Below are 12,877 nucleotides of genomic sequence, written 5' to 3'. Positions count from 1 at the left end.
AGAAGGAAACACTTAGCCAAAGGGCCTGGATGGTGAGTTTGATGACTGGATAAGGAATCTTTTACATCTGAAAACCTTGGGTCCATTAAGGCCTAGGTAAGAAGGAAATGAAAAGTCACCTCTAGCTGATGGCTACTTTTAGCATCTGTGAAAGGACTGATTGTCCTCAGGAAGTTCAGAGTATGCCCATACTGAAACCACCATCTGATCCTATGGATTATCATACACACCAAAGAGTGTCATACTAAAAACATAGCTGGGTTGTCGGTTTTCTGCATCAGCAACACTTTATAATACAAGGAATGCTGGACTTGGAATCAGAAGACACAGGGTCTCCTGTAGACTTCTGATATGTGTGTGGCCTTGGGTCAATCCATTAACCTCTCTGGGGCCCAATTTCCTCATCTGTAAAATGGAGATAATGATACTTGCATTATTTGCCTCATAGAGTTGTGAGGAAACCTGAAAGCTCCATGTAAATACGGGTTATGTTGTGGTTTTGCATACGAAGAACACAAGTGTCATAAATGGGTCTGTACATAAATCATGTTATCAATATTTAAGTAAATGAAGTAACATCTTTGAGAAAAGCATCACAATAGTAATAATGTCTTCTAGTGATGTACTTATTTTTCTAAAACTTCATTCCCAGAAGAAGAAATCATATCATGTGATAGGTTTAAAGCTGTAACAGACTTTTAATATCATCCAGTCCCACATTTTAAAGCTGAAATTGAGACCCATGAAGGTTAAGTGACCCCTTGCCCAAGGTCACACAGACAGCAAGCATCAGAGCTAGAACTAGGAATCTTGGGCCTCTGACTCTCAAGTCAAGCATGATTAATATTGTGCCACACTGCCTTAAAGTGGGGATATTTATTCTTACAGAATGCCAGTTCATCAGATAAGGGGGAGAGGGAAGGACAGTAAGAATATATATATGAAAATATATTAGCTATAACCTGAAATAGCATTAAATTTACATAAAATATATGAAGGTCTTGGAGGCAGGAAAATAAGATTGATGAGATAATGCTTAGGGAAGCTGAAGAGTATCCAGACTGGAGAGAAAGAGGGAGGGAGGAAAGGAGGGGGAGAGAGGGACAGAGAGAGAGGGAGGGGGAGAGAGAGAGAGAGAAAGAAAGGGAGGGGGGAAGAGAGAGAGACAGAGACAGAGAGAGAGACAGAGAGAGAGAGAGAGAGAGAGAGAGAGAGAGAGAATGAGAAGTTTGATAGCTGAGCTGTTCAAGGACAAGATAAATTCTAGAAGACAAGGAGGATGAAAGACCACATTCTTTCCCACTATGGGCAAACCCCTGGATCACCTTTCTGAGGAGTGGAGGCCTGAATGCAAAAAGAGAGGAAAATTTTCTTCTGTTCCCATCACTCTCACCTTAAAAGAATTAAGTCAAAGTTTCTTTCAAGATCAGTTTTTAGAAGACTTAGCAAGATTTCAAAGAGGAACCCTTAAACAAATATCTCCATCTTACCTGGCAATGCCTAAGATTTCTTTAATTTTGAACTAACGCTATTAGATCACCTTTAGTAATGGGAAGTCAAAACAGCAAATCAAGTTTCCAAATAAAATTGTAATCATTTAACAAAAAAACAAGTACCAATGTAACTTTTTAAGTCATTTAACCTCTTTGGGCCTCAGTTTTCTCATCTGAAAAAATAGGTATGAGATAGGGGTCTTACAATAAACTCTATTTCGAGGGGTTGTCACTTTAGGAGATCAACTTCTGTGAGATAGGCTCGTGATTCCCTTAGTACTAACTCCTACGGGGGGCAGAGAAATGATTATGAGTCCAGAGAAACACAGATGAGAGAGAGTTGAACAAGAGTTGTAGATTCAAGGGCAAAATGGAATGACATCAAAATGGATAGGCAGTGAAGGAAAAGATAAAAACCGAATTCTCCTCCATCCCATCTCACCCTCACATTATGATTACAGAATATTTTCCACTGTGGTTCTCTGCCTCTTTTGAGAATTGTGTTTGTCCTTCATTCTCAAAGAGGACCATGACATCAGGGAAATGATGTCATGACTTGTAGTTCACACTGATTTGAGTGAGGGAGGACTGTGCAAGGTCACCAGCCTCACTTTCTCCTCCAGAGCCATCTAGGTCCACTGGCCAGATATTCACCCAGACAGCAGGAGATGGCTCAGGATACATTGGGAGACCCTGGCCCTTTCAGGCTAAAGTCTTTCCAGGTTCTAATAACACCCATTCAGTGAATGGGACTCTTTAAGAAGTTAATCAAGGGATGGCCCCTTTAATCAAAACTCAAAAAAAATCAAACTGGGAGGGGAAGAACCTCAGGTTTCCTGGCCAAAAGAGAAACAGTTACTATGTAGTATTTACATTCACTCAGTGCAAGGAGGGCAGGGACCTATGTCCAATCTATGAGCTCCAGAGTGAATTAGGTTCAAGGCTTGGTTTTTGAGGAAGAAATCTAACTAATAAACCCAAAGTTAAGGAGGAAGCCTTCAGCAATTGAAATGTACCTTCCTATGGCAGAGCTGGGAGGGGAGAGGGAAGGGGAGGGGGAGAGAGAGGGAAAAGGAGAAGGAGAGGGGGCGGGGGGGAAGGGGGGGAGGCTACTCACAGGCTATGTTTGTCCTTAGTTCTGCAAGAGGACCATGACATCAGGGAAATGATGACATGACTTGCAGTTGACTTTGATTTGATCGAGAGAGGGCTGTGCAAGGGCACCAGCCTCACTTTCTCCTCTAGAGCCATCTGGGTCCAGTGACCTGATATTCACCAGAATGACTGGAGATGGCCCAGGATAATATCCAGGAAAGTGATCCTAGAGTATCTTAGAATGGGAAAGGAGTAAGAAAGGGTGTAGAATGAAAATAGTTTTTTGGAAATGGGTATTACAAATTAATGTGTGTGTGTGTGTGTGTGTGTGTGTGTACGCACATAATAAAAGAGATAGAGGAGGTGAGATTTAGGCACCTCATTGTTGAATGAGCTGGAAAAGAGAGAGAGTATGATAATTAAAAGTAACTCAAGGGACTTGGGATTGGGCATGATAATGAGAGAGAGAAAAAAACTATGAGGAGGGTATTAGGTTGATATTGGTATGAGCAATAAGAACAGCAGACAAAATGCTTACTTAAAATATAAGGAAAAAAATAAATAAAAATAAAAATAAATAAAAATATAAGGAAACATACACACACACACACACACACACACACACACACACACATGTATGTACATTTAATGAAAGAAGACAAAAAACTAACAATTAGAAACCTAACTGCAAGTGGGTTAAATTCTCTAATAAAAATAAAGTATAAAGAGAAAAATAAAAGAATCAATAAAATATGCCCAATAATAACTATGTACAAGAAACACATTTAAAACATATAAGACATGTATAGAGCAAAAATAAGGGAGCAGAATAAAAGAAACAATTGATAAACATTTAGTAATAACTTACAATGTGCCAGGCACTGTTCTAAGGTACTCTATTAAGCTCCTGGGATATAAAGCAAAAAAGAAAGTCTCTTTCCTCAAGGAGTTTATACTCTAACAAGGAAAACAATATATCTACATATAAATATGCATATAATATATATATGTATATGTATATACACATAGATGTATCTATATGTGTGCATACCACACATACACACACAATGAATACAAAGAAATTTGGGAAAGTAAAGACCTACCAGCTTGGGGGTAACAAGGGCAGGAAGATCAGGAAAGGCTTTATGTAGAATGTGAGGCTGGTGCAAAGTTTTGAAGGAATTTAAGACTGCTGGGACAAAAAGTTGAGGGGGTAGCAAGTGTGGGGGACAGCCTGTGCAAAAAGTTTTTAAAAGTAAAATGGGTAAATTATTAAAAAATATTGATCACAATACAATCTAATAAGATCATTTATAATTTCCTCTCAGAGGTAGGTAATTCCACAGAGAGATAAACAGTATGGAAACTATACAGGTTACTGAATTTTTTGAAAAAATCTTATTTGATTTCTAAATGATAACAAGAAAGGAAAATTGTGGTTTTTTTAGCATCAGCATCATAACAAATATTAATCATGTCCTAGAGCATAATGAAGAAATGTAAAAACTTTAAAAAATGAAGCCTTTGTGGCTCATAACAATAAAGATGGTAATAAATAAAAAGAAATATGAGAAAAACTACAAACCAAAATGGAAACGAAGTAGTGACATTCTGAAAAATCAGCAAGTCAAAAAATAAATAATTATGGTACGACTAATGACAACAGTGAGAAAACATGTCAAAATTTGACATAGAGTTAAGATAATCACCACAGGAACATTTATATCCATGAAAATATAACAATAAAATAGAAAGAAAAATAGAGAATCAATGAAATAAGCATGCAGTGAAAAATATCTAAAATAAGCAAATTAGTAACACTAAAACCAGCACAAAGAAGATATATTTAAAATTACAGAAGTATACACTTAATTTTTTTAAACTTTAAAAATTATAAATAAAATCAAATGATTTTTTTAAAGAAGACTAACGAGATCAATAAACCATTAAATGGCCAGATACACAAAAATCAAGAGGAAAGACAAATTACTAAAGAACAAGTTGAATTCACATTATAAAGAACATAAAGAATCATCAGAAATAGCTATATAAAATTATATGCCAGAAAAACATAATTCAAAATAAGTTGATGAGAAGGTACAAAAATATAAAATCCATGAACTAACAAAAAAGGAAATAGAGGCCTTAAACAGCCCTGCAGCAGGAAAAATAAATCTGGCTATCCATTAGAAAGAGAAAATTAATCTCCTGGACACAGGGATTTATAAATAAGTTCTACAAAATATTTAAAACACAATTAATGGTGATACTACAAAAATTGTCTTAAAATTAAGGACAGAGAGGACTCCACAAAACTTGTTTTATAAGATAAATATGGTATTAACACACAAATGAAGGAGAAACAAAACTGAAACTATTTTTAGTGGATATCAATTAAAAATAAATAAAATCATTTATAAAAGACAATACCAAGTTATCCAGAAATTAATTCACTCTGATCAATTTGAATATTAATCAGGGGTATATTAGGAACACATTACACAAAAATAGCCATAGAAACAAAAATAAAGACTACATGATTACTTCAATAAATTCAGATGAACTTTTGACAAAATATAGCACTCTTTTATATTAAGAACCTTAAAAAGCATCAGCATGGAAAGGTCTTCCTGTGATATTAAGAGCTAGTATTGCTTGCAATGAAGCAACAATAGAACCTTTCCTAATACAAACTGGGTAAATCAAGGATTCTAACTCTTCCCCACTATTACTTTAATTCATTTAGAAATGCTCATCATCAACACAAAAGGACAAAATTAAAGCTGTGGAAGTCAGCAAAGAGGAGACAAAATTATCCCTATTTTCAAATTACTAAAGATACATTTAAAAAAAACACAGAGAATTAGCCAAAAACAAATTGAGATGATTGGTAACAACAATAATGTAGCAGAATACAAAACAATTTCATTTAAAAAATCAGCATTTCTCTGTAAATGCTAGCACAAAAAGGAAGAAATGATGGAGATTTGTATCAGTAAGGCAAGATTCATGACCTTGAGGATGACCATGAACATGCCGGTATGTTTCAGAATCAAAAAGTATGAAAAACTGTAGGTAGAAGGCAAAGGAAGTATAACATTTATTTAGATACCGGAGGATCAAATCCCAAGACCAACAGTGCCAATTCGATATAGTAGTAATTATATTCCAGAACCAGTAAGCCCACCTCAACATAGCAGCAAGGACATTATAACACAGTATTATAGCAAGGAAACAAGTCATCCTGTAAGCTTCCTCCCTGCTGGGGCCTCCTTGTAAACACTCACAAATCCTAACTGTCTGCTTGCCTGAGTTCTCTCCCTCCTCTCTTCTTTGGTCTCCGAAGCTCCCCAGTTTCCACTCCACTCTCTGCTCTGCACTCTTTCTGCAGCTCTGTCATCTTGGAGCTCTTACTTCATCTCCTTGCACTGGATTCTGAATTCTCGGTTCTAACTTCTCAGTTCTCAAAGGCTACCTTCTGGGTGTATATACTCTTTTTAGGGCCTGAGGGCTTCATAACCAATCAGCAGAAGGGTGTGGGCCTGAGACTTAGTGCCTAGTAAGTAAAGGCCTGCCCACAAACTTCTAATCAATATTCCCTTAATTGGTCCCACCCAAGGTCTATTGAATGGGTGGGAAAGGTCTTTAATCACTGATTGGCATCACAAGATTCCATTCAGAATAATAACAGAATGCATAAAATATCTGGGAGTTGCCTGCCAAGATCTTAAGAAGATTTATGTAAATACAGCTCAAAAGATGCTTTACCTATATGACCGATAGATTGGAGACATATCCACTACTTATACAATAATGTTACTACCTAATTTAATTAACACACAGGGCTATACCAATAAATAACAAAATTCATTTGGAAGAAAAAAAAAACAAGTCTAGAATTTCCAAGAGATAAGGATGAAAATTCTAATAAAGGGGACATAACATAATTAGACCTCAAATTGTTCTATAAAACAGAAGTAATAAAAAATATTTGCTAGTGGTTAAAAAATCAGAAGCCTAGGCCAGCAGAACAGATTAATTAGGCAAGCAAAAGAACCGATCACAAATAGTAGCACATTATTTGATAAACTCAAGAATATAAATTTACTAGTAAAGAATACCTTTTTTTTGACAAAAGCTCTTGGGAAAAACAGAAAACAATTAGATAAAAATTCATTGTAGACTATCACCATATACCACATACCACAATAACCAAAAAAAAATGGATGTGACTAAATATAAATCGATGCTGGAAAATATTGAAGGCAAAAGAAGGGGACAACAAAGGATGAGATGGAGAGATAGTAGAAGCAATGAGAATGAGCTTGGACAGACTTCAGGAGATAGTGGAGGATAGAAAGGGCTGGAGTGCTGGGTCCATAGGGTCACAAACAGTAGGATACAACTTAAGTACTGAACAACAAAAATAATAAAAATATTAAAACAGCTTGAAATTGGGTATCTTTGACTACTATCACTCAGGAGAGAGTTTTTAACCAAATAAGCAATATAGAGGAACATAAAATATAACAGACAATTTTGGTTAAGATTTTAAAAGCTTCACCACAATTGAAATTAATGAAATAAACTAAGAAGAGAAATTGCAGAGTGGGAAATATGTGTATCAAATATCACTAAAAAAGTCTGATTTTCCAAATATATAGAGATTTGACACAAAAACATGAAATGAAGAGCTATTCCCCAACCGATAATCAATAAAGTGTAATGAACACTTTTCAAAAGAAGAAATCCAAATTGTTAACAATAAGAAAATAAAAAGGAAAATGCAAATTAAAATAATTAAGATTTTCCCCCCTCATACTCTATGTATTAGAAAAGATGACAAAACTCCAAGAAATAATCAACGTTGGAGAAGTTGTGATAAGACAAGTATGTTAGTACGTGGTTGGTGGAGCAAATCTGGCTATACATTTGTAATTAGATGGGAAAATAACTAAACTGTCTATACTCAAGTTCAGTGATCTCATTATTGGGCACATATCCCAAGGAAATCAAAATCAAAGGTCCAACATATTCCACCACAAATGTGGGTAAGATTCAAATGGGCAAAGATTTTTTAAAAGGTTATTTGTGTGGATATAAATGAAATATTATTATCTAGAAAGACATGGCTATGAGGATATGAGGATATGGGGATATACAGAGAAACATAGGGAGATTTATATAAACTGATCCAAACTTAAATAAGCAGAACCAAAAGAAGAACAGAATATAAATTAAAAGATAATAATAATCATAATAACTAATATTTATAGAGGGCTTCAAGACTTGCAAAGTTCTTCATATGTCTTATCTCATATGATGCTCACAACAATCTTACTGGTACTTGCTATTATCATTCCCATTTTACAAATTAGGAAATGAAGGCTGAAAGAGGACAAGTGACATGCCCAGTGATGCACAAATAAGTGCTTAGATAAGGTCCTTGAGAAAAAAAACATGAATATCCATTTCTTCTAGTAAAAGAGGTAAAAGACTGCTAGGACAGATATGCATATAAACAAAAAAAGACCATTAGGACAGACATATATATACATACATATTTGTGTGTATACACACATATATACACACATGTTATCACATGAGATCAATGTTTTGGATGTTTGTACTTAATTCCCTTTCTTTGTTCTGTATAATCTGGAGAGGAAGAGGGGAAAGGAGGTCATTTTGTTTTCTAGTATTAACAATGGTAATGTGTAAAAAATGGTCCCTAATAGAAGGGACTACATTATAACTGACATACCATTTAGTCCTATATGACTCTGGGTAGAGTAACCTCAACAGTTTTAACTTGAGGGAGCTAGGTGACACAGTAGATAGAGTGCTGGATGGAGAGCCAGGAACACTCAATTTCAAATCCAGTATCAGATGCTTACTAGCTGTGTGACCCTGGACAATTTCCTTGAGCTCTGCCTCAGTTTCCTCATCTGAAAAATAGGGATAACGATGGCACCTAAGGGTTGTTGTGAGGATCAAATGAGAGAATATTTGTAATGTGATTTGCAAAACCTTACAGTACTATATAAATAGTAGGTATTAATAGTTTGCCTGTGGTTAAGTGGACACAAATGGAAGTATTTTTGTCATGAAAGGTTGTGAATGCCCATGAATGCTCTATTCCTCTGATTTCTGAAATTCTTGTTTATTTACTTTTTCTGACATGTCCAACTATATAACAAAGTAACTTGATTCCCAGAGTATCAATGACATATACCATAAGGCATGCAAATGGTAGAGGGTATTAAGTCAAAACAAAAGCTTCATCATTGAGAGCGTCCATTTATTTTCTAGAATAAATGTTATTCTATGGACTTCATCCAAATCAACTATTTGGCATGTAAGATCCATTCTAATTTTGAGTGTAGGTGACATATGAAGCTCACTTGTTTTTCAAAGTGCGCTTTGCAAATGTCCTTACTTGTGTAAGCTTGTAGATGCAGAATTTATCACTTAGAAAGTTCATTCACAATGATTGCTTGCTTCTAAAGTAACTTGAAATTTTCTGGGAATGTGTGAATTAATAGCATGTGTAGATTCAGTCCCATATGAGAAAGTAGCTACTATTTAGTGGGTTTTAACTCATAAAATCTAGATTTATATCATTATTTAAATATGATAATTCTAAGAAAGACATTCAATCATAGAATCTCAGATCTAGCTTCAGAGGCCATCTTATACTATTCATATCTGACCGAAAATTCCCTCCACAGCATAATAAGCTTTTGATTGGAGGCCTCTAATGTGAAGGGTCCCATTAACTCTTGAGGCAGCCTACTTTGGGATAGCTCCAATCGTTGGAAAGATTTTCTATAAATCAGACCTAAAATTGCCTCTTTGAAACATCCACCTTTATTACTGATTCTTCCCTCCACTGATATAATAGCACAAGATAGATAGATACATAGATATATAGAAACATAGATATCGATGTAGACATATAGATATATGTGTTTATATATGTTTACATGTATATGTCCTTATTCCATGTGACATTCCTTCATATATATGAAAACTGCTGTAGTGTCCCTGCCTAGCCAGATCTTCTCTAAGCAAAGTGCCTAGTTCCATCAAATGTACCTAATATAGTATGACCTTGAGGTCTTTCACCATCCTGTTGACTATCTTTTTGGATATATTATAACTCATCAATGTTTTCCCTTAAAAGTGGAGCCCTAAATTGAACATCACATTTTAGATGTGGTATGACTAGGGCAGAACAGATTGGTGATATCATTCACTTATATCTTGGATCCTATGCCTTTCTCGGTATTCTTTCTCTAAGGTTATACTAGCTTGTTGGAAATCTGTTATACTGTTGAGCTTAAAAGTGAAACTAACTCCCAGTTCTATTATAGAATTGTCACAACTTCTTGGTGCCTCAGTTTTCTTATCTATAAAAAAGGAACAAATAATGTCATTACTACCTACTTCATAAGACTGCTGTGAATATAAAGGAGACAATATATGTGAAGTGCTTTTCAAACCCTTATAAATGCAGATATTAGAGGCATATCTATCTAAATACCCAAACTTCACTTGAAGCAAATTCATTTGGAGGAGTGGTGGAGATGAGGATTGAGATAGTAGTCATGATCCAGAGGATTTTTGGCCACAGGAGTGCTGTTCACTGGGAGCATCCAACCTCCACTCTCAAAGAAGAGCAGGGTGTAGGAAAGTTGTTCCTAAGAAAGACTCACTAATGCAATTTCTTGTGAATGACTCCCCAGGGGCAGTTATAAATCATATCATGGGTTAACCATGAGGCAAAAAGTAAGAATCAAGTGAGAAAAAAAAATTCCCCAGTCATATGGATGGGTGCCCTGGAACAAACCTCTTTTGACCTTATCTAATTAGGACTTTGATAACTATTATATTATTGTACTGTTTGGTATACTGCGCTGTCTTTTACTGTTTAATTCTGAGTACCAGTATTACGAATTCTAATTAAGTTTGTATGGAATTTTTAAAAATATATTTTATTTATTTCATTAAATATTTCCAATTATATGTAAAAAATTAAAATTCCTTTTTAAATTTTGACTTCCAAATTCTCTCCCTCCCTCCCATGCTTCTTTCCTCTTTAAGAAGACAAACAATTCAATATCAATTACATATATGATATAAGGCAAAACAAATTTTCATATTAACCATGTTGTAAAAGAAAATGCAGGCAAAAAGAGGAGGAAAATAAATAAAGTAAAAGATCTGCATTCAGAGTTCATCAGTTCTTTCTCTGAAGGCCGATAGCATTTTTCATCATGGCTCCTTTGGAATTATCTTAGATCATTGTCTTGAAAGGAGTAGTTAAGTCTTTTACAATTGATTATACTTGCAATATTGTGGTTACTATGTGTGATGTTTTCTAGTTATGCTGAATTCACTTTGCATGAGTGCATATAAGTCTATCCAGATTGTGCTGAAACCATCCTGCTCATCATTTCTTTTGTATTTTTGGTCTTTTTGAAAATTCTGAACTTAAGAAATAAAAAAAAGTATTTCCATAACAGTAGAATAGAAAAAAGATGATTACATAAGAAACTGCAAATCTACTATATACAACTTGCTATTCCTTTTAAATATATAATAAAGTTATCATATAACTCTTTTTTTTCTTTACTCCGCCCTCCTTAAAGATGGCCACCATTTAAGCGCACACACACACACACACACACACACACACATATATATATGTACACACACATATATATACATACATATGCAAAATCATTCCATACATATTTCTATTTATCTGTTCTGTCTCTGGATGTAAATAGGATCTTCCTTAATAAGTTCTTTGTAGTTAATTTGAGTATTTATAATAGTCAAAATGACTTACTCATTCAAAGTTATCCTTAAAGCAATATTGCTGTTACTCTACACAATGTTCTCTTGCTTCTGTTCATTTTGCTCTTCGTTATTTTTTGCAAGTCTTTCCATGTTTTTTCTAAGATCATTGAGCCCATCATTTCTTATATCATAGTAGTGTTCCATCACAATCATATACCACATCTTGTTCAGCCATTCCCCAATTGATGGGCATCCCTGAAATTTCTAGTTCTTTACCACCAAAAAGAGAGCTGCTATATGCATATTTTAGAACATATAGGTTCTTGTTATTTTTCCGTAATCAATTCCATCACAATCATATGCCATGACTTGTTCAGTATTCTTGAATTGATAGGCATTCCTTCAATTTACATTTCTTTGCCACCACAAAAAGAGCTGCTAGAAATATTTTTGTACAAATATGTCCTTTTCCCTCTTCTTTGATCTCTTTGTGATACAGACTTAGTAGTGGTATTGTTAGATCAAAAGGCATGAACAGTTTTATATTACTTTCAGAGTAATTCCAAATTGTTCTCCAGAATGGTTGGACTAGTTCACAACTCCACCAATAGTATATTAGTGTCCCAATTTTTCCATGTCCCCTACAGAATTTGTCATCCTCCTTTTCTGTCATGTTAGAGCCAAACTGATAGGTGTGAAGTGGTATTTTAAAATTGTTTTAATTTGTATTTCTCTAATAATGGTTTAGAGCATTTTTACATGTGACTATTGATAGCTTGGGGCAGCTAGGTGGCACAATGGTTAGAGCACTGGGCTTGCGATCAGGAAGACTCATCTTCATGAGTTCAAATTCAGCCTCAGACACTGATCAGCTGTGTGACCCTGGGCAGGATACTTAACCCTGTTTGCCTCAGTTTCTTCAACTGTAAAATTAGTTGGATAAGGAAACAGCAAACCAGTCTAGTATCCTTGACAAGAAAAACCGAAAGGAGGCTACCAAGAATTGTACATGACTGAAGGGACTCAATAACAATGAAATTGATAGCTTTGATATCTTCTTCTGAAAATGGCCTGTTCATATCCTTTGACCATGTATCAACTGCAGAATGGCTCTTATTTTTATAAAGTTGACTCAGTTTTCTAAATATATGAGAAATAAGGCCTTTATCAGAAAAACTTGCTATAAATTTTCCCCAATTTCCTGTTTTCCTTACAATTTTGGCTGCATTGATTTTGTTTGTGCAAAAATTTTTTAATTTCACATAATCAAAATTATCCATTTTACTTCCTATGATCCTCTCTTGTCTGGTCATAAACTCTTCCAATTATCCAAAGATCTAACAGGTACATTTTCCCATGCTCTTCCAATTTACTTATATCATCCTGTTTCCATGATTAGCACTTTGTAATATACTTTGCAATCTAGTACTGCTAGGCTGCCTTCCTTCACATCTTTTTTCATTGATTCTCTTGAAATACAT

The sequence above is a fragment of the Trichosurus vulpecula genome, chromosome 1 (assembly GCF_011100635.1).
Source record: "Trichosurus vulpecula isolate mTriVul1 chromosome 1, mTriVul1.pri, whole genome shotgun sequence".
Taxonomy (NCBI): domain Eukaryota; kingdom Metazoa; phylum Chordata; class Mammalia; order Diprotodontia; family Phalangeridae; genus Trichosurus; species Trichosurus vulpecula.
Note: the sequence above shows the minus strand (reverse complement) of the source record.